The sequence below is a fragment of the Aythya ferina genome (assembly GCF_964211825.1).
Source record: "Aythya ferina genome assembly, chromosome: 4".
Lineage (NCBI taxonomy): Eukaryota > Metazoa > Chordata > Aves > Anseriformes > Anatidae > Aythya > Aythya ferina.
This window is the reverse complement of record NC_140300.1, coordinates 32881295-32902805: the sequence shown is the minus strand read 5'-3', so window position 1 is coordinate 32902805 and position 21511 is coordinate 32881295. Positions and strand designations below refer to the sequence as shown.

General features: G+C 39.1%; 1 long non-coding RNA gene across 1 annotated transcript; it reads right to left on the bottom strand.

Moving 5' to 3' along the window:
- Positions 1 to 328: 328 nt before the first annotated feature.
- Positions 329 to 14288, bottom strand: LOC311436520. Its single transcript, XR_014692908.1, has 2 exons — positions 14190 to 14288; positions 329 to 847 (listed from the first exon to the last, which is right to left on the bottom strand). It is a non-coding gene; the product is annotated as an uncharacterized lncRNA (long non-coding RNA).
- Positions 14289 to 21511: the final 7223 nt, after the last annotated feature.

The window sequence follows — 21511 nt, the reverse complement described above, 5'->3', positions numbered from 1 at the left end:
ACGCTTCAGATTTCTGCCCTTGTCTTTTTACTGAAGGCATTTGCTTTCATTGGCTTTCTGAAGACTTTATGATTAACCCCTCAGAAGTCTATTTTGTGACCTTACAATTTGTTGAAAAACTGCACCTGCAGCACCGTATCAAATTGCAGATAGCTTTATGGAAAAATACTGGTGCTTGAATCCATCCTGGCCATAAGATACACACTGCCTGATAAACCCCACATGTAACAGAGTTCACTGCATCTGTATCCACGGGAAGTCCAAGAAACAGCCACAGGATTTTTGAGAATTTTTCTCCAGGTATGGCCTCCTGATACATGAGCACACATTTGACGCAAAAGGAGTCTATATGTTTATAATCAGTTTTTTAAAAGCTTTCAAAATATTTTAGCATTGTTTTGAAGTTTTCACCAATTTCAAAGGAAATAGCATCAGCCAGAACTCAGTATTATTTAAAACACTGCTTTCTAAATATTGTGCGGTATGCATCTTATAAATAGATTCAAGTAAGAACATAAATAAAATGTCTCCATTGACTATGACAGAGCGATACCACAGTCATCACAGCAAAATCAAGTTGCTTGCCCCCCTCATTGTGATATAACTAGCAACCCCATCTTGCAAGCACCTATTTCTATGAGAAATCCCCCTGCTTCCCCTGGCCCCGCAGCTGGCTTTGGACCTGTCCCACTCCGAGATATTTGCTGGGCTGGGCCACAACGGACTGGCTGCAGGAGACAGGAACGCTGCATCTAGAGGCAACGCTGTGCTTGGTAGGTCTGAACACAAGATCGTGGCTCAGTCTGCTCCTTCAGCTGTGGCTTCATTGTCTTCCTCACGCTGCCTCCTGTGTGAGAAGCAACAACTTGGCAGTTTTCAAATACTTTTTAATGTGGGATTCTCCCACGTTTGCAAGACCAAGTCCTCTAGCACTCCCCCAGTTGAGTAATAACTACTGCTGTGATTTCTTTTCTATCTTTAGTGCGATTTGTTGTCAAGTGTTGGAAAATATTCCAACTTAGAAAGCTTGATTTTATAGAAACTACTGCGAATACTTCACTAGAAGAAAAGCAGACTACTAATAAACCACTCACACTGTTCTCAGTTATTGTCCATGGAAATTACGCCTGGCGTTTTTTAGAGCTTCTGTGTTATTAGAGATTTACATCTATCAAAAAGTTCTGACATTTTCTGAGAGTGGTGGTACCTATTTACAAGTTTCTGAAGTGAAACACTTGTAAGAAATGAAATGTAATTTAATTTTGCTCTAAGGTATTTGTAAAGGCTTGATTAATGAACCTGAAATAGAAAAATTAATGTTTTCCAATTACAATAAACAGTTTTCTGTCTTGACTAACCACACCAGAGAGTAGTGTGTACTATGAATTTAATTGTACCTTTAAAGAAAAAGGGGGGCAAAACCGGACAGCATTCTAGATGGTCTCCACAGGTCTCTATGACCTCTCCTATCTCCACAGGGATGAAAAGCTACATTTTATTTGTGAAAAAGGAGACAGATTGCATTATGTTTGAGATGAAAGACAGTGAGAGTAGAATAGCTGTCTTTTCCACACTCAGTAATTGGGAATCCTGCCTCCTACTAGATTACTTTTTAATTGAACCTTAAAGATAAAAATGCAACTAATTATGCCATTTAGGTAGTGGAAGCATGTTCGTAAGTACACCACAGCATGAGCTATTCATAAAAACACTGCAGGCTGGGGAACCACAGAAAGGGATGGAAAGGAGTAAGCTAATTAGGAGGTTTGTCACTTCAATGCAGACAACTTCATAGGAAATGCTTAGTGTACCCAGATGTAATTTCTGTCCTAAATGTCAATGATTCTGATACAAGTGTTGTAGTGCTAGAGAATTATTTCTATAATTCTCTAACAAAACAAAAATAAAACACACATTTAATTATTCTTTCTTCATGGCCCAACATATTACTCAGCAAACTGCAAGAAATCCTTTAACAAGTCCAGTTGTGGAGACTAGGGGAGGGAGCTGTTGTTTCAAACAGAAGAATCAATCTGAAGAAAATTAAATTGATATAAATGGGAGATGATTTTCATTAATGTATGTAAAATCACAGCAGAACAGTTTCACTAGTTTGTAGACTGTACTACTGAGCTCTAAATGAAGCTGTGATTCTGAGTGCTGTAACAGTGCATGGCAATAGGGCTATAAAGATCCTCTCACTTTTTTCCCTGTTAATTTATGCAGGGAAAGATCTGGTTGGAACATTTTATTTCACCTACAATTATTTGAGATAACTGCCTAGTCAAGATAAAGAGACAGAGCATTCGTACTTGACCAGGGTATGCCAGATAGGAAACACAGAGCCCGAAGGAAACAACCTTCCTACGTTTTACCCCTAGGAAGGAGCTGTGTGCCAGCCTCTCCGAGCTGCTGATGTGTGGCATGAGTGAGGGGAGGGAGGAGATGGTTGCAGGCTTCTCCTCATGAAAACCACAACCTTTTATGGGTGGGATTTTAGCTCATTACTGAAGCTGAATTCTTCAGTACCTGGAAAACAGTAACTGAGCTGAAAGGTTTCACTACAAGAGTTCAAATAAATTTAAAAAATAAAAATGGTGAATAAAAATGCAGCAGCATTTCAAATATTCATACATGTAATGTTGGGTTCAAGGGTAATTACTAAGCATGGGAGTGAGATTTTGGAATTAGTATAGATTTTTAAAAAATCAGCACTATGCTTGGGATGATAAAAATAATTCAGAATTATTCGAAAAGGGACTCAGAACAAAGTTTTAGAAAAAGTTTTAGTTTAGAGACCATCATCACATTTCTATAACCCTCAGCACGTTTTGAGTGCTACAGCTTTGATCAGTTTTCATTCCCCCCTCTGTCCATCCTATACCCCTCCTTCCTTCCCCCTGAGACACAAAAGTAGATTTGGAAAAGCTTCAGAGAAAGAAGATAAAAGATGGAATGGTTTCCATCTGCAGAGCAGTTAAACAGAATGGACACACAAGCTGAAGGAAAGGTATATGGCAGAAAATAGTCAGTAAAATCACAATTGGTGTGGTGGTTGTTTACTTCTTTTTCCAGTACAAGAAGAAGGGAACCTCAGATGAAAATAATAGGAGGCAGATTCACAACAGGTAACCTGTTCTTCCAACACATGAACTTGTAGTTAAGACATATTCTGAGAAAGCTAAAACTACATGCATCAAAGACTGAACAATTTCATGGAAAAACAGAGATATTGATTACAAATGACACCCCTTCTGGCTCTAGAAGTATCTAAGCAGCAACAGTTGGAGGTCATGGAAGTATTCTTGTGGTTTGTCACTTCATGTTTTCTTCACTCTTCCTAAAACTTTACTTCTTGTCGCTGTCAGAAACAGACTATAGATAAATAAACCTTTAATTTGTCTGAGCCTAGCTGTTCTTATAAGTCATGCCAAGCCCCATATCACCATATTTTTTCATTTTATAATATAATGTCCTCTCCTTGAATGCTAGGGAAGGGAAGATTGGAGTGCAAGTGCACCTCCACGAAATAGTTTGGATAACCAAGACATGAAGAAAAGTTAGACACATTGGTGGCAGCTCTGGACAACCATTCCCTTTTCTTCTGCAGCTGGTGCCCAGCCTTCTCTGTTTGCTGACTATTTCCCATTCATTACAGTCACCCTCACATTCAAGTATCAAAAAGACTCAGTTCTCTTAAAAAGAGTTATGAAAAAAATGCTGGTGAGTCAGGAGTCCAACAAATCAAAAAGACATGTCTGGAGCAAAACACAAGGAGGTGTTAGGTGAGTCAAAGATCAGGAGAGGAATTTTTGACCCTATAACAGACTCCTGAGAGTTAGAACTGACATGACACATCTGCCAGCCACTTGCATATTAGGAAGATGGAAATCTACATGCCATTTTCTGGGACAATATTTCCCCTGCAAGACTGGAAATCTATTTTCAGTATCAATTCGGGCCTGCAGCACAAATTGGATTCTCAAATACTCACAGTTCTGTGGTTGTCTTGGCAAAATATCTTTCAAGTATTCAAGCTATCAGATGGATGCAAAACGTCGTTTGAAAATGCCACCTAACACACAACATTTAAGTGTCTTATACTTAAATTTAAAAGGTTTTGATTCTGTGCACAGACTATATTTTCCGTCAATGGTCAACTCTATACAAAAAAAAAAAAAAAAAAAAAAAAAAAAAAAGAACAAAGTCAGTATTGTCACAGAACAGCCAAATAATCCTGCATTCTGCAGGAAGGGCTGATAGAAGAGGGGCTGATCTAATCTGACTGCACGTCCTTCTTCCATGTCCACCTGCCCCTGTCCTGTTTTCCTGCATTTTGAGCAAATCCTTTTCAAATCTTTAAACAGCCCTAGATAAATGAATCCATTCTTGCAACGAACAGTTATCACGTATCTGAAAGCTAAAAGGATGAGGAAATTTGTCAAAGACCTGAGAACAGGTGGAAATTAGGGAGAAGGGGATCAAGGAGCTGGTTAGCTCCAGGTACCCTTGTCTGGACAACAGCTGTGAAGAGCACTTGCAGCAAGTGGTGCTTGGTCCCTGGTTCTCAGAAGTGTCTTCCTCCCTGTTGTAACTTTCATCCATTGACTGGTGGAGCGAGATTTCAGGGGTACTCATTCATCTTGAAATAAAACAGCTTTTACAGTGCTCAGCCTTGCATTGGAGGGGGGTGATAAGAAGAGGGGCAAGCCTCGACAATAATAAACCAGAAAAATTCAGTGACTGCACTGATGTTCTGCACCATGCTCTGTAGGACTTGCTTCTTCCCTGACAGTTTTCTACAACCCCCAGCAGGATCAAGGCCTTTCAATATCAGATGCTGTGGTGTGACATCTAAGATTCAAGGGACTCAATGGGCTATACTGAGAAAAGGCTAGTAAAGAAAATGTGGGCTCCCTTTCTAAACCAATTAACAGAAAAATAAGTGTCTTGCTAGTTTCATTTTTTCTCTGCATACATACTGATTATAGTGTACATTTTTAATACATCATATAGACAAAAATATTTCATATTTTTAATAACAAAAAGTATTCCCTTCCTTTCAGTAAACAACCTTAGTAGTGAAAGAAATCATTTGGGTACGCGGGTGTGCTTCAAAAGAACATTTGTTCTTAGAACAGTGTTTTTTCCTCTGCATCCAATGCACTGCAGTTATATCAGAAAAACACACACATTCTTTTTAAACTTGTTATGTCAAGTCACTGCCTAATGCAGGAGCTAGCTCTACGTGATGAGGTAAAGATAATCAGCAGGGCAGGTTTTATCAATAAAGGCTCTTAAACTTGAAGGAGAGGGAAGAATCTGATCTACTTTACATATACACCTGTGATTTCATTTGATGTCTTCTCAGTTTTCTTGAAGGAGGCACCTGAGTTTATTATATAGCTGATGTAGAAAGGCTTTGTATATTTTCATACTGCTTAACTTAAGTGCCTTAACTTAGCTTTCTGTATCTCCTTGAGAAAGAAAATTCTTTTCTTACAGACTCTTCAATAGACAACAGAAAATGGAAATAAATACCTTCAAACTCAACCCTTTCCCAGATTTGACAGTCTCTGTTCAGAAACACTTTAAAATAAGTAAAATAAGAAGAAAGAATGGGGAAAATGGCTTCTCCATTTCTCATTCTTTTCAAATCTGGACTGGCTACCTTTATGGAAAATAAGCTTGAACGAAAAGCTTACTATCTGCAGGGTTCAGCATACAGGTAACAAGGCAAAACATAACGGGATATCGAAACCCACTGCTCTGAAGTGCCCTTTCTCCTCCTTTTGGAAGCAGCGTGGGTCAGCAAGGAGGTGCCCGTGCTGGGGCTGCAGGGACCTGCTGCAGCTGTTCCCCTTTGCCAGGACAAGCCCCGGTCCCCTCCCTAGCTCCCTTCCCTGGTTCCTATCAACAAAAGTGCACCTGCAGGTCACAGAGGAGCTGCAAAACATTCTTGCCACAACCTAGAGAGGGCTGAGGGCTGCAGACTGTGTTACAGCATGTACCTGTATAGCCCAGTGCTTACTTCTAATTCAGATAGGGATTTAGTCTCAACAGCTCACTTCTTTATAGCTGTTTCAAACCCGGAAGGTACTGTTGAAGTGTGACCCTGTTGCCTGTTTGTAATGATCTGTGAACAGACACCTGGGTTTAGTGGTGTTTTGTTATTACTATGTATTACCCACCAGATGGTTTGGATAAAAATACTTCAAATGATGAATAGCTCGTGAATTCTTCACATCACTTCAAAGGCTTGCTTTTCAGAATTTGCACTGTACAAGTGGTCCCTTGTGCATATTTTTTGTTGCTGATTCTCTTCCCCAGTTTGCAGAGCACCAAATCCACAAGCTGCCTCCAGAATAATCACATCTACCTGCGGAGTGTGAGTACCTCTGCAGATACACATGGGCATTTCCACTGCTTGCTGTTGCTGTGCACAGAAAGTCTCTGGAAAGTGAGCGTAAGGCCTTCCATATGGAGCCAAAAGGGAAACTTGGGGGTGTTAGTGGACCAAATGTGAATTAGTTATTTTTCAGTCTTCATTCAGCTCCAATTAAAATTAATATCACTTTGGCTCATACTAACACCACTAACAGTGAGGAAATTTGTAGTTAAAACTTCCAGCTTGCTAGGCTTAGATGCTGCTGCACATATGGTTTTTGTGATCACTGACTGTTCCTGATAAAAGCCCATATGGGCTACAACGAGTATCCAATCAAGGCATTGATGCTGTAGCTTCACTTGTTGTTGTCATTAACTTATTTCTCAATTTCACTCCACTTCTAACCACAAGGTATTTACTGTCTGTCATCTCTTTTCCCCTTCTGCATAGGTCTCACAATCATTACGGCACCTCTAAAGACCAGGACTCAGGACATTCAGCAGAGGCTTCCAGATGCATCGTTGCCAGTCTGCTCCCAATATCTCATATTCATTCATATGCATCAGCAGCACAACCGCTGACAAACCTTGCAGTCCTTCAGGAATCTGAACTACCTGCCAGCAAGTAACCTGAAGAAAAGTTTCTTACCCACTGGTAATTAAGAGTGTCTTCCATTTAAAAGACAAAAATATGTACAACAGGAACATTTTTTCTGATCTTTTTTTAACTTGATTTATAATAGAAGTATTTTTGTGTTGTTTGTTTATTTGATGGGTTCTACAGTTGTTGCTACTATTGTGTGAAATATTCCCCACCATCACTTCCAAATTATTTTGAAATCTAGTGATTTGAATTACACAGTTTAATATGTTTTAATAAGTTTTAGATGTTTATTTAGTTTCTATAATTTATCTCACTCTTCTCATAAATCTCTCCTTCCTTGCTTTAGCGTACTCTTTGGAAGACACGTACCCAGAATACATTCAGAACAATTACCACTGGTGCAAACATAATGGTTTAAAGGGATTGAATTAGAATCAGTGGGTTTCTGAAACATAAAGCACATGCAAATGCCAATTCACTTGCTAGAGAACATAGGGTATAGGTAAGAGACTGAAGGAATGTTGCTTCAGTGGCCATCCATCTTATGTCTGCATGTCTTCTGCAGGTGGCTACCAGAAATTAAACACACCATCCCCAGTGGGCGGTGTGTACATGACAAACGTGGGACAAATTTGCGAATATCAGCAGTCTGTCGTAAGCCAGCACATTTCTGTAGCTGCAAATTATCGGTGAATGCCTATTAGCAGAACAAACTTATCCATGAATTAAATCATAAGGATACTTAGACAACTGAGTGACTTAATAGGATGCTATTAATAAAGCAAGAGTGAAAAGGAGGAAGATTATTTTCAAATATTTTGCAGTTTATGCAGGACTTATGACAAACAATTAGCTGTGTATGGTCTGATTTAAACTCCTTTGGATGCATCTCCAGGTATATAACAAAGCAGTTGTTACATCCTTCTCAGTCTGACAGCTAAGCTAGAAGATGAACACAGCCCCTGACTTCCAGGGCCTCTCTTCTCCAGGGCTCTGCACCTCTCTGACACATTACCCTCAAGCTCTTAGGTTCAAGCTTTCCCTTCTGTCCGTTGCAAGTCTGCCCTTTTTGAATTATAAAACATTTTCCACTCAGAGGGGTCTGTTGGTTGTTGTGCTTTCATTATTTATGTATTTTACACTAGTGGTATCTGAAAACCACACAGAGATTTCATATTTCATTCTCCTGATGGGGCCATTGAGTAAGAAACTTGCATCAGTCTCCTAGAGTTGCCCTTCCTTTCACCAGTGCACTTTGAGCTGAAAAGGAAGATTTGGCCACATATTCTGACAGATAGCATTTTGTTACTTCCTATCCTCTAGTCCTGTATCTTTATTATACTGACTGTAAAAAGGGATAAAAAATAGAATTATGTTAAAGCTTAGTTTATATAACACTAATCTAATAGGAAGCTATTAAACTACAGTGAAAATAGAAACATACTCTTCATCCCAAAACTTAATTTCAGCTGAACTTGTGCTCTTTACAACATAAGAGGAGGCACACATTAATTTTGTAAAAATGAGCTTTTTGTTTAAGTTACACTTACTTATTGGTAGCATTTTCATTATGTCTGACAAAAAAGAAAAGTCTTAAGTTTAGATTTTTAAGCAAAAAAAATATATATATATTCCTATTCATATATTACTGAAAATAATCTTGCCTGAAAAATAATTCACTCTTAAAAAGCAATTAGTAGCAGGATTAGTTATCATTCTTTATTATTTTTGCTTTGTTTGCTTTAAGACGTGCTTCTTTTTCAGAAACACTCTTTTGACCTCCTTGTCCCATTTGAGTTAAGCACTTCCTTAGGAGAGAATTGACAACCCAAAAGGTGCTCTAGTTTGTGTTAGCACAAGTGATCTCATGATCAACATGACTTTTAGGTACAAAAACCCCATCACCTACAGTGTTTGTTGGTGGCATCTTTCACATAGAAGAAATACACTTGGAAATACAGCAAAAAAGGCCACTTCTGTCACATTGCAGCATAAAAGATTAACTGAAATTACATTATTTTTCTACAAAGGAATTTGTAAATAAGAGCATAAACAGAGGCAACAAAGTTAAATAGACTAAACTACAACACAAAGACCCTTATAAAGGAAGCAGATATGAAAGTGTGTACATAGAGATATACATGCATATCTATATACATTAACTTATAGATATAACTACAGAATAATAGAATGTCCCGAGTGGGAAGGAACCCACAAGGATCACTGAGTCCAACTCCTACCTCCACACAGGACCACCCAAAAATCAAACCCTGTGTCTGAAAACATTGTTCAAACACTTCTTTTTGAACTTTTCTAGGTTTTGCACCAGTATTGAATATAGTTCAAGAAGACCAAACGCTGTACAGCATTTTTACTGCAATTTTAAGAGATATTCAGCCCAGAAAGGAAGAAGACATATTGGGTTTTGGAAGAAGGCACGACTGTCACAGTCTATGACATGCTTTTAAAGGGCTAGCAAAAGATGCAGTGCAAATAAAGATGAATGTGTTTGTGGCATCAGTGCAAGTCTTGATGGTGAACCCTCTGCCTCTCACTGGCACTCATGGTAGCATGCATGGCATGAGGCAGCTTGTTGTGGAGGACCAGATATACCATACAGCAACACTGCAGATGTTAAAATTAGAAGATTGGAAGGGGCCTCAAGAGAGATTTAAATCAATTTTCCTATGATAAAGCAGCATCAGCTATTCCTGTGCTTTTCCAGACTTCGTTAATTCTCCATGTAATCTATTGTACATCTCCTCTATATTCATCATTAGAAAGTCTTTTCGATGTATAATCATCTGTGCTGCACTTCAAGTTCATTAGGCTGTTGTTCTATATAAATCTATCATTGCGGTGTTTTGTTTTGTTTTTTCCCTTTGTTTTTATTTTAAATGTTGTCTGTTAAACCTGTCTAATAAATCAGTAAGGGATCAGTCCAGGCAGTTAGCTCAGATGTTTACCAACTCTTCTGTTGATCACCTGTCTTACATGGCCTGATGGGACCCTTTCCTTGTTACAGGGGTTTACAGGGTTGTGGCCTCACGATCCGACTAGAAGAGAATTTCCTACTGCAAGCAGTTGCAAAACTCTCTTCCAAAGCCCACACCGCAAAGAGCAACACTGGACTGGGAACAAAAGTGACAAGCTGGAGACACAGCTGTCTCATGGTGTCCTGAAGGCACTCTAGGAAGCACCAGGGCTTGAGAGGTCATGCTAGGAGGCTGCCTTAGCTCAGAAACACCTTAAAACGGAGAGGGTCACAATTAGGGAGGAAGAGAGATTTTTAAGCTACCAGTGAACTCAGTGGGGCTCAGAGCTTTCAATGCAGACAGACTTTCTCTCTCTGTGTTCCCATGAACTAGGTACCTTGACTTTCTAATGCTCAGTAAATGCAGTTACACTCGGGGCGACACTTGCCTCCCACAAAAGGCTCTGTTCTGACAGCTAAATTACCAGACTGTGATGTTTTATAAGCCTTGTTTTTCTTCTCTCTTTCTGTTGTAACCAATGGGCACTGGATTCCTAGGGATGTTAAGAGCAAGTTTATTGCACATAGTAGGTAAATATTTGTTGTACTCTGTCTCATACTTGCTCTTCTATTATTTTTTCCACAGATGTATTAAAATTGGATTAGTGCTTAATCTTGCTTTTATTTTTTGTCTACTTTGTCCACATAATAGCACAGCATCACTGTCACTTTATGTTTTGAAACACTTTCACACTTGCATAGCTGAAAGGACATTTTGTTTGGTTGAGATCCTAAATTCATGTGGAGCTAGGACAAGAAATGAAGTGCCTGTCCAAAGCAACCTGGTTAACTTGCAGAGCCAGCACCACAGCTGAAGAAGATTATGCCCAGTTTTCTGTAGTGGAAAAAGGTAAGGCCGTAGCAAACAGACGTGGGCTGTAAGCTGCTCACCCTTATTTGTACAGGGAACTTGCAGGGGAAATCTCTTTCACAATAACTGCCAACTAGACTTCACCCTACTAAAAGGGTCAAAATCAACTACAAGGCACACGTCTCTCTATTTTTTATTCTCAAGTAAAGTTTCAAAATTATGAAATTTCTTCCCTAAATGCCTGAGACAGCTCACGACACAACTCCCACACAGCCATACCTACTTCCCATCAGCTACATATCCAAGCCCATAAAATACTTTAACTCTTCTGAACTGTAATAGAAACATTTAATACTTGTAGAGCTACTGCACAACTGGCTTTGAAACAATAGCTAAGAACAATTCTTCTGCAAATTCAAAGAAATAAGTTGTATGTGACAGGTTAACATTCAAAAAGGGACCAAGGAGTTGTAGAAAATGAAGCCACAGAACTCGGTCTTTACTTTCCCAATCTTACTGCAAATAGCAAAGTTTTTTAATGACACAATCACTGGTAAAAACCTCTGTTTCCCCAGAAAAGGTCTTGACTTCTCTGAATAAATCAGGGTCACTCAAGACTGAGAAAAAACCTGCTGTGGTGACCAGCTCTGTGCACTTTATCACAAGCTGTAGGAATTTCCCATAATTATGCTCTGCAAATAAATTACCATCAACATAACAAACACACACAGACATTAAATGTGTACAAAGATATTTCTGAGATCTTTGAAGAGGGAGAAAATTTAATTCAATTAGAGTTGCTCAGAAGACAGTCATAAAAGAACTTCCTGTTTAAAAGGATTTTGTCCAGATCTCTTACCAAGACTAATAACAAGTAATAACAGTAATTGGGATTTCTACAGGGCCTTTCACCCAAGGAGCTTAAAGAACAAAAGGGGAATTCCTTTCTAGTTATCCAGAGTTTGTTTTGTTTTATAATCAGGGGCCTAAGGGCAAAGCTCTAGCTCTGAACCTCTTGGTGGGGGAGAGTGCTGACACTGAGGACACCCATAGGGGACGCTGGAGGGACCATGCCTGAGGCAGACATGCCCATATTAGCCCTCGTGCTGCTATATAATCAAAATCCCTCAAGGCTGGTACAGGCAAGCTGGTGTTGCTGGCACAAGGCGGTCTAAGTACATCTTGCTAGTTTCTGAACACATCTATTACTCCTATTCTTTAACATGCTAACTTGGTGTGTGTTCATCATTTAACTAAAATTACTATTATTCGGAATGGATGACTCCTTAGCAACCTCACAGCTTCTTTTTGTAATGCATTTGCCTACCTTTAAATAGCCTCCCTGGAGATGTAAAATTCCTGTGCTAACAATGCCTCTCATTTTGCCGAAGGGCATTTCATCTAGTCCACTGCCCAGCAGCAACAATCACAAATTGTAAGCATCAAATTGCAAGCTTTGAATCTAGTAAATAACAGACCAAAACACTAGGTGGATGTCCCATTTGAAACAGGCATGGAGGCCAGAACATGCCCAGTCTGAAGTTAAAGAGAAGGAGAGCAGGACCGGAGAGTAGCACCCAGCTCCATCTCCTTCTTCCATCTCTTTCCAGTATCCAGAGAAATTTCAAGTCTGAGCACACTCATGAACTGTTGCCTCTGTTTAAGAGCAAATTAATTACAGGCATATCAGAAATGTGAACAAATTAAATCCCTCTTACTTCACGCTCTCTTGCTTTATGTATTTGCATCCTCTGTTTTGAATTTCCTGAGAAAAAATGGGCAATTAAAACTCGATACGTCATGACGCAGACTTTCCTAGTGACTCTGCGTAGCCTTGCTAGAGCTGGCACATGGCTGTGAGAGGGCATATTCCAACCAGGCAGCCAGAAGCTTGTAAAATGATAATTGAAAGGATTAATGGAGAGCACCATATGCTCAGCCTTTGGGTCTGGCCACAAGCAGTACAGAGTAGGCAGAGACTTCCAGTGCAGTGCGAGGCCAGAAAAGGTAACGAATGCTGATATTTCTAGAAACCAAGAGAATAAAACTTGAATGAAACACAGTAGGTATACGCTATGCTTTTTGCTTCATGAAGGATGTGAACAGATGAGTAACAGAATGGGTTGGGTTGGAAGGACATTGAAGACCTAGTCAGACCCTAGTTCCTCCCCCCAGCCATAGGCCACCTCCCACCAGGCCAGGTTGCCCAAAGCCCCATCCAGCCTGGCCTTGAGCACCTCCAGGGGTGGGGCATCCACAGCTTCTCTGGGCAGCCTGTGCCAGTGTCCTGGAAGATTTTGCTGCATCGGAGACATTTAGTTAGTCCAGCTCTGAGGGGCTGGGGACAGGTTCCTCCACCTTAACCATCACTCTGTACAGTCCAGTTTTTATGCTAAAACACTCAGCCTGAGTGCATTTTCCTCTTAAAGTCTTCCCACTGGGGTACTGCTCCCACATGCGTGCATTTTCTGTTATCTGGAAACCACCAATACAAATGGAGATAAGGTGTTTACTGTCATTATTTCCTTTTATTCTGGAAAAAACTGTTAAATTCTAAAATACCTGACCCCCAAAGAGAAAGCTGCTTTTGTGATAAAGTTTAGTCAAGGTGAAGGACTGAACTCCTCTGAACACTGAACTCCCACCAGAGCTCACAGCCAAGACCGGGAGGCGCTGGGGGAGCCAAAATACAGCACAGGCAGAGCGATGCTTGCTGGCTATATAAGGAACAGATCCACAGGCTTCCCATCTCAGCAGAAGATAGATGATAACTAATAAGGTGCTATAAATACAGACGTGTTTATGGGACGTGTTACATAACAGCTTTCCATGAGCTTCATGCCTCCCCCTTCACTGACACACACCACAAGATGTTTAATCTTATTGTCTTTTCTTTTTTTTTTTTTTTCTTTTTAATACTAAAAGGAATCTAATTTTAAAGTCAGAAACTGGGACAATATCTCATGATCTAAAGCTACAAGTTAGCATTCACATGACCAAAGAGTTTGCTTTTCATTATATTCTATTTTCTATTTGTACCATACCTATTTTTTCTCCCCAGATATGCAGCCACAGCCTTTTCTAGTTTTTAACTTGATGCATAGTTTTGAAAACAGTATTATTTCCACAATTTCAGAACATACTTAGGAAAGAAAAAATATTTTGAAGAGTACAGTAATTTGGGGAATACACTAGAAGACTTAAGTACTTTAAGATATTTGGGGTAATAGATGGCATACATCGTCCTTTGCAAATAAATGTCAAATAACAAGCTATGAGCTTGAAGACGTGAATAGCTGCTAAAGAAAGAGGCCAGAAGTTATAGTAGAATAAATTGATAAGTCTTGTCTTACCGTATTTTAAGAAAGACAGTCTGGGTTTGCATGGTTAACACAAGTAGATGGCACTTAGATCCCCATGTAACCCCGAGGTTGAAGGGAAGTGCAAATAAAGCACCAGTTCATCCCAACCCACCCTACAGAGTACAGTAATTACACAGCTGTCTTGAATGGCTCAAACTGCCATGCTAAATTTCAGGTGATAACAATTACATTTTGAATGTAAAATTTTTTGCTTTATTTTTTTTTTATTATTTTTTTTCCAGAAAGGTGTGGGTTATAATAAATAAATTTGCTACCTCTGGTCTTTAAGGACAGTTTTTCTAAATAATTTGATTTATAATTGCTTGGTCCTGCGCCGGAAAGGAAGAGAAGGCCAGCCACGTAGGAAATAGCCGACAAAAAGCCCATGCTGTGGGAGTGCATCCCTGGAGTACATGCATGGGAAGGAGCCAGCTTTGTAGCTCTACAAGAGGTTCATCTGGCAGCACACCAGGAACATTTTGCTCCCGACTGAGAGTGAGTAAGGAAAGAGGTTGGAAAATACAGCACCTTCACAATATGTCATTTCTCATTGTAACTAAAAGCTGTCATGGCATGAGGGAAGAATGTAGGGGAAAAAAGAAAAAAAAGAAAAAAAAAAAAAAGAAAAAAAAGGAGCAGGAAAGAAAGCATATGGAAAACACAGGAGGAGAAGATTGTGAAATATGGAGGAAAACAGCAAGGAGAGAATGGGAATGGAGTGGGTGGGTGAATTAAGAGCATATAAATAGGAGAAGAGGAAAAGGAATAGGAAAGGAGAAAAAGCTTGAAGACCAGGCCTTTTTTTCTAGCTCTAAGCTAGTAATTAGGCCCATATGACCAGGTCTTGCTGTCCAGAGCTTCTGTCAGGAACATATTTAAATCTCATCAAATCAAACACCTACTTGAGGCTCGTTTTCATCCGTCCATGCCTCACATCACCTTCCACCAGACCACACATTTCAGCATCCCCTCAGAAGATGGAGATGGAGCATGTCCCTTGCTGGGGCAGGGTCTTAGCTAGGAGGTGTCCACACCCAGACAGAGCTTACTTGATAGTATTTCTGTTATGAATGATACAGTCTTATCCTTTCAGAGATTTCAAAACTGCTAATTCACGCTACTTCTCCCAGTTTACTATGGAATCATTTTCCCTTTATTTCCACAGGAATGTCTTGTTTTCACTTCTTCAGTTGCTGCCCTTTCTGCGTGTTTTTTTGTTTGTTTGGTTGGTTTGTTTTGTTTCTTTTTTCCCTTCCTATTTTCTTTCATAACTTTAAAAATGCACAGCTAAAGGAGCAAGGAGAATTGCTCCCTGATTTCTACTGGAAGTACTAGATGACCTCTCCTCCCTCCCCTTCGCTTGGTGTGGCAAGCACTGCACCCCAGCACTGCTCTGGTCGTTTGGCTGCTCAGGGACTGACCAAGTAAGCAGGGAAATATGAGCCAGGATCAGCAGAGACACCTGGTATCAGGCTGTATCTCCACAGAGCTGGAGAGGGAGCAATTCCATTTGGTGATTGCCGTCAAGGTTTCATAATCTGTTTTTGTTTCAATGAGGAATTAAACAATCCTTTTCAAACATTTCTGCGAAACAGAATTGTGGTGAAACATCTGTTTTCTGGCTGAAGATGAAGATACATTTTCTCTCAACTAGGATATGATCAGGGACCTATATCCTTCCAATTAACTGTTTTGCTAGTACCTCCATTAAATATTTTTTAAATATTTCTGCTGCTCAGGCAGAGCATATTTGCGCATTGACAACAAAAGTGTAGTCAATGAGGGGGAAACAGTGTTGTAGGATGTAAAACTTCACTCTACGGATGAACAGCTGCAGCCTTTAGGAGAGGAATACAAGATATCATGGCCAGAAGTCTTTGACCTACCTACAGTCAGTACTGGCTATCTTGCTCCTTTATTCCCTTCATTTTTCATTATCTCAGCATTTGCCATGAATTAATCTAGCATAGCAAGCTTGGACTGCACCTTACCTTTCCTAAATAGATCTACTTCCTCTGTTATTAAAAAGCGGAATTAAATAACGCATCTATCTTCTAAAACTCAGGAACTTACAGCATTAGTGTATCAATGCTGTTTGATGATTTCTTGAGCATGCATTTAATGGAGGCTACCTTCTGCAAGGCCACAGGCTACAGTACCATTCCTCAGGTTAAAAATTAATTGTTCTTTTGCCATCAACAACTCCTTCTCTTCCCAATTGTAACACTGTGAAGGACCATGATTTTTTAAAGGACATTTTCTTAAGGTTACTGCACAGATATGCTATATATAGTAAACACCCAGGAAGTAAAATAAACAAATAAATAAATAATAAATAAAAAATTCTCTGTTGTGTAAACTCTTACAAATAACCTACTTTAGACCCTCTTGATAAAACATTCAAAGAAAGATGCCATTTATTAATTGTTCATTACAAATAATTGGTTTATGCATGAATAAAGCACACTCCACATGCACCAATTTCTCAGGAAACATGTATTGATTTCATATTTCCTTTCTTTAAGCTCTATTTCACAAGGGTTAATTTAATTCATGGCAGTGAAAATTAAAAGCATTTCAGATTCAAAGAAAAACAGGGCTAGAGAGAAAGAAACAAATTGCATTAAATGCAGCCTTTGTCCGAGCTCTTCTGTTGTGACCTGAGCCTGCTGTCTACCAAGCCACTGAAAACACTATGCAGAAGAGAAATTCTAGGTATTAGTGCTCCAACTAGCACCAAATATATGGAGGGAAAACAAAACAAAACAAAACAAAACAAACAAAAAAAAAAAAGGCAAGTTCGGAGGAGGTAAAAAATGTTTCATGCTAAATACTTGTCCACTTAATTTTCATCTATAGAAGTAATTTGTATTTGCAAAAAGCTTTTTCAAAGGTTATGTTTAGGCAGTCACTGTTAAAATATTGAATATCAACCTGCTTATTTTTAGCAGTGTTCCAAATTAGGTAAAAATTAGATAAAATTAAAAATTTGTGGGATTTTTTTATATGCTACCAAAAGGGGATACTGAATTACAGTGAGAGTTATTTTGAAATATTAAAAATGTTGTTGCTAAGGATGAAAATCTAACTACTGAGCAGAAGAGTCTTGCTTTTTTTGCTTTTTCTTATTGAGGATTCTGAACTTCAAATTTCCATGGTATTTTTCCTATCCTCTCAGCTGTGGAAGTCTTTGGAGTCCAGGAGGGATACTGAAGATAAATACACTGAACTTCATTATTTCCTCAGAAGTAGAGAACACAGTGTTACAGAAAGCGTTACTCACTTCTGTGAACTGTCAACTCATTCTAGCATAAGTAACTAAACCTGTCTCAGAGAAAAATAGATTTCAAGTCCACTAGCTTGGACTAACTAACATTGTGTTTTCTTGATGTCAATTCAGATACAAGAGTTTGGTTTCAAGAACTGGAATGGATCCTTTTCAAAAAGTTGAAATTGGAGTTGGACAGAAAAAAATATTGAAAGTAATGTTTTGTGAGGTGTGTGTTTTTGTTTTGTTTTGTTTTGTTTTGTTTTGTTTTGTTTTCTTATTCTGTTTCTAAACTCTGCTTCACAGAGCTCTTACGGATGCTTTGCAGCATCAGCTGTGTTCACACAGTTTTGGGCAGTTCCTTCTTGCCTTCAGGAGGCATGGAGCCAACAAAAAGAAGAGGGGAAATTGGCAGCAAGCAACCAAAAAAAAAGAGGCCACACTCTCTTTTTTCCCTCCTCTGAAAGGAGAATTTACAACATACAAGTACTTCTTAATGCTACATCTACATGTACATCTACATGCACACCACTCCCATTGCCTCACCTTGGACATAAAGCTTGGGAGGTGCCACAGCTGCAAACAGGACAAACGAGCACCTCTAAGATACAGCCTGCAGCATTATTGCAGTTCTGGAGAATTGCACTGGACAAGAACGCTGCTGGGGCCTTTGCAGAAAGCACAGTTTCAGCATGAGTTGTGCCGGACACACGACAATCTTGCTGGGCTCACAGTAAGATGAAACAAGTAGAGTTCAGGGTTTTGCTGCTGGAATCAGAGAGGCACCAGAAGTGGTCCCTTCCCAGCCAGGGCATAGCAGTCACTCACCTGGATCTACCTCTCTCCTCCAATATCACTTGCAGTGACCACAGACCTGACACAACCAGGAGACTTGTCTGCCTTAGGCGTTGTTTACAGTATGTTGGCCTAGATTGCAAAATATTCCTTCTCAGAGGAGGGCGTAATAAGCAAAGAGGACATAGTTTGATTTTCACATTCTAGCTCAAGCTTGCTAAGCTCAAAAGGTTTAAAAAAAAAACAAAAACACATAAACATTTCCATAAAGTAGGCAGTATCTTTACAGCTCACTTTCAGAAAAAGATTGTTTCAGAAAGGTTAAGTTTCACATTTGTGTGCAGATCATAGAATCACAGAATGGGTTGGAAGGAACCTTAAAGCCTATCCAGTTCCAACCCCCCAACATGGGCAGGGACACCTCCCCCCAGACCAGGTTGCTCAAAGCCCCATCCAGGCTGGCCTTGAACACCTCCAGGGATGGGGCACCCACAGCTTCTCTGGGCAGCCTGTGCCAGGACCTCACCACCCTCTGAGTAAAGAATTTCTACTTTGTACCTAATTTTAGTTTAAAACCATTTTAAACCATTTTAGTTTACAACCTCTTAGTATAAAGGTTACTCCATGACTCCTCATCCACTGCAGGCCCTAGTAAAAGGTCTCTCCCCATATTTCTTATCAGCCCCCATTTAAGCATTGAAATGCTTCAATAAGGTCTCCCTGGAGCCTTTTTTAATCCAGGCTGAACAACTCCAGCTCTCTCAGGTGAATGCTCCCAATATTGAAATGGATAAGCCAAAATTTCCAGGCCTAAATCCCTAAACTCATAAAGTAGACTTCAAGCACCTACTCCAGATTTCAAGGATTTGCACATGACTGCTAGTGGAGGAGATATTAACATAACTGTAAGGTGGGTGACTTCTTTGGGTGCTTGAGCATGACCCTGCTCAAGCCCAGGACTCTGGCACAGACAGCAGAATACCCACCCAGGGTCCCACTCAGGGCAAGATGGTGCCATTTATTTTGGCTGTACTAAGTGATGTTCATTGTAGAAAGCTCAAAAGAAAAGAGATAGCCTAAGAGATGTCAGAAATTAATAACTTCTCAGATCTGGGCTCCAACCAGTTCAAAAAGCTTTTCTGCTGACAGCAGGTTGTTTTCAACACTAAGTATGAAGCATTCATCTTTATCCTTTGAAGCTGTGCCATTCACACCAATATATACACAAGGGTCCTGAAATGGATACTTACTAAAACAAAATGCCTGTTCAAAATGAATACCTTTTTCAACTTCAAACCACATTGTACACAGAAGTTCTTTGGAGCTCTTTAAAGACAAAGGCAAGAAAAATAAAGACAAGGAAAAAAAAAATTAAACAATTCTGTCCCTATGCACCTAAGTGAACCACGAAATGGGTACGCTTTCTGCAAATCAAGCCAATACAAATTTCATAAAACTTTCCTTGTTAGAGGTACAAACCATCTGTTAAAAAAATAACATTCTAGTGCCATAATATTTTCACTGCTCCAACTGAATGTGAAGTTGTGTATTGCATTGAAACAATAATATCAGATATCATAAAAATGTGTTGAGACTCATGACAGCATGATCCCTGAAGGCAGCCTGATGGTGGGAACTGAAATCTTAATTATGGAAGTATTGCTGAGATGTAGTTTTCTTCCAAGAATTAGGTTACTGGTGCATTAAAGATTTTTAATAGGCATCTATAAAATTGAATATTACATTACTATGGTTTCCTAACAAATAATTAATTCTGGCATGTTGTGTTTATATTTGGGAATCTAATTTTCTCATTCAGTTTTTTACATGACATTTAGCGATGGGTTAGCCATACTAACAATTAAGAATGCTTTGCCCATAAGAAGTAAAATCAGTATTTTTTATTATTTTTCATCATTCATTGTGCTAACACAGACCAGTTTTAAAGCTTCCATCTATTCCCAATCCCTCTTTCTATAACAGATAACAAATAACTTTTCAAAGTAAGAACGGTTCTGGAATATAGTTTATTTGAGCAGAAATTTTTGGCTGTCCTTAATTTATTTGGTTCATGCTAACAGCACTACTTTTTGCTCATTAAGGTCTAAATGGCATGTGCAAATATAGCTAAGATAATTTATGATAAGAAAATGCAAGATTTTGCAAACAAAAGAATGTGTTTTAATAATTTCTACAATGTTTTATTTTCACAGTCAAATTTATGAGGACCTGACAGTAGTAAAAATGACTAATCACAACTATAGCTGTGATCATGTGAAGCTTCAGGGTATGATCAAGGTCGTAGCAGTAATCTAACAAATGTATAAGTCTGGTTATTTTCTGTCATATAGATATTTGGATCATTAAGATAAAGGATATGAATGTCAAAATTATGCTAGACATACAGGTGAAGGTAGAACATTTACGGGAACCACTCTCTTGCTTTCTCATTTCCAGAGAGGTCACAGAAATGTACACAAAAGTTGTCTATCCTGCGACAAAAACTATCAACTCTTTGTTGTAATCACTTTGTAAAATTCATCATTTATGAAATTCCTCATGTTCAGACTGCTCAAAGATATGCTGTGTTATTTTATTACCATGATGGATGGTGGCTGTTCTCACCTCATTGATTTAACCTTATTTCAGAACTACAGTAGCTTAGGGCCACAATTTGAAAAGAACCTGGTATTCAGCAACTTCCATTAACACTTTCTGTGGTGATCGTGTAAGCACTGGAGCTATTCACTTTTAAAAGTAAGTTGAAAAAGACTTCACCTTGAATCCTGCTCCAATTCATTAACATCACAAAGACAACATATCTAGAGATTTCCCATTACTCACCCTGAAGTTTTCTTCTGCCTGCTGCTGTCATTCCCCATTTGTGCAAGGAGAGAAAAGCCCTTGTTCTCTACCTTAAGGCTCCTAGTCATGCTGTGAAGCCTTTTTTTTTTTTTTTTTTTTAAACCAAGAGAACTCCTGAAAGACATTGCCATGGGAATCAAAGTAGGGCAGCAGATACTTGAAGCTGCGTGATAATCAAAAGACGTGCCAAAGCTCCAAATTAAGAGATACAGTGGTTTTTCATAAACAACTGCTGATGATCCTGTATCTTATTAGAACCCAGAGTATTTGCATATGTTTGAATCTTGAATAAATGATTTTGTTGCATTCATTTCTTTTTTAAACCTTTTAAACCTTTTCTAATTATTTAGACAGCTTTTATAAACTCCATAAATTTCCAAAGAAT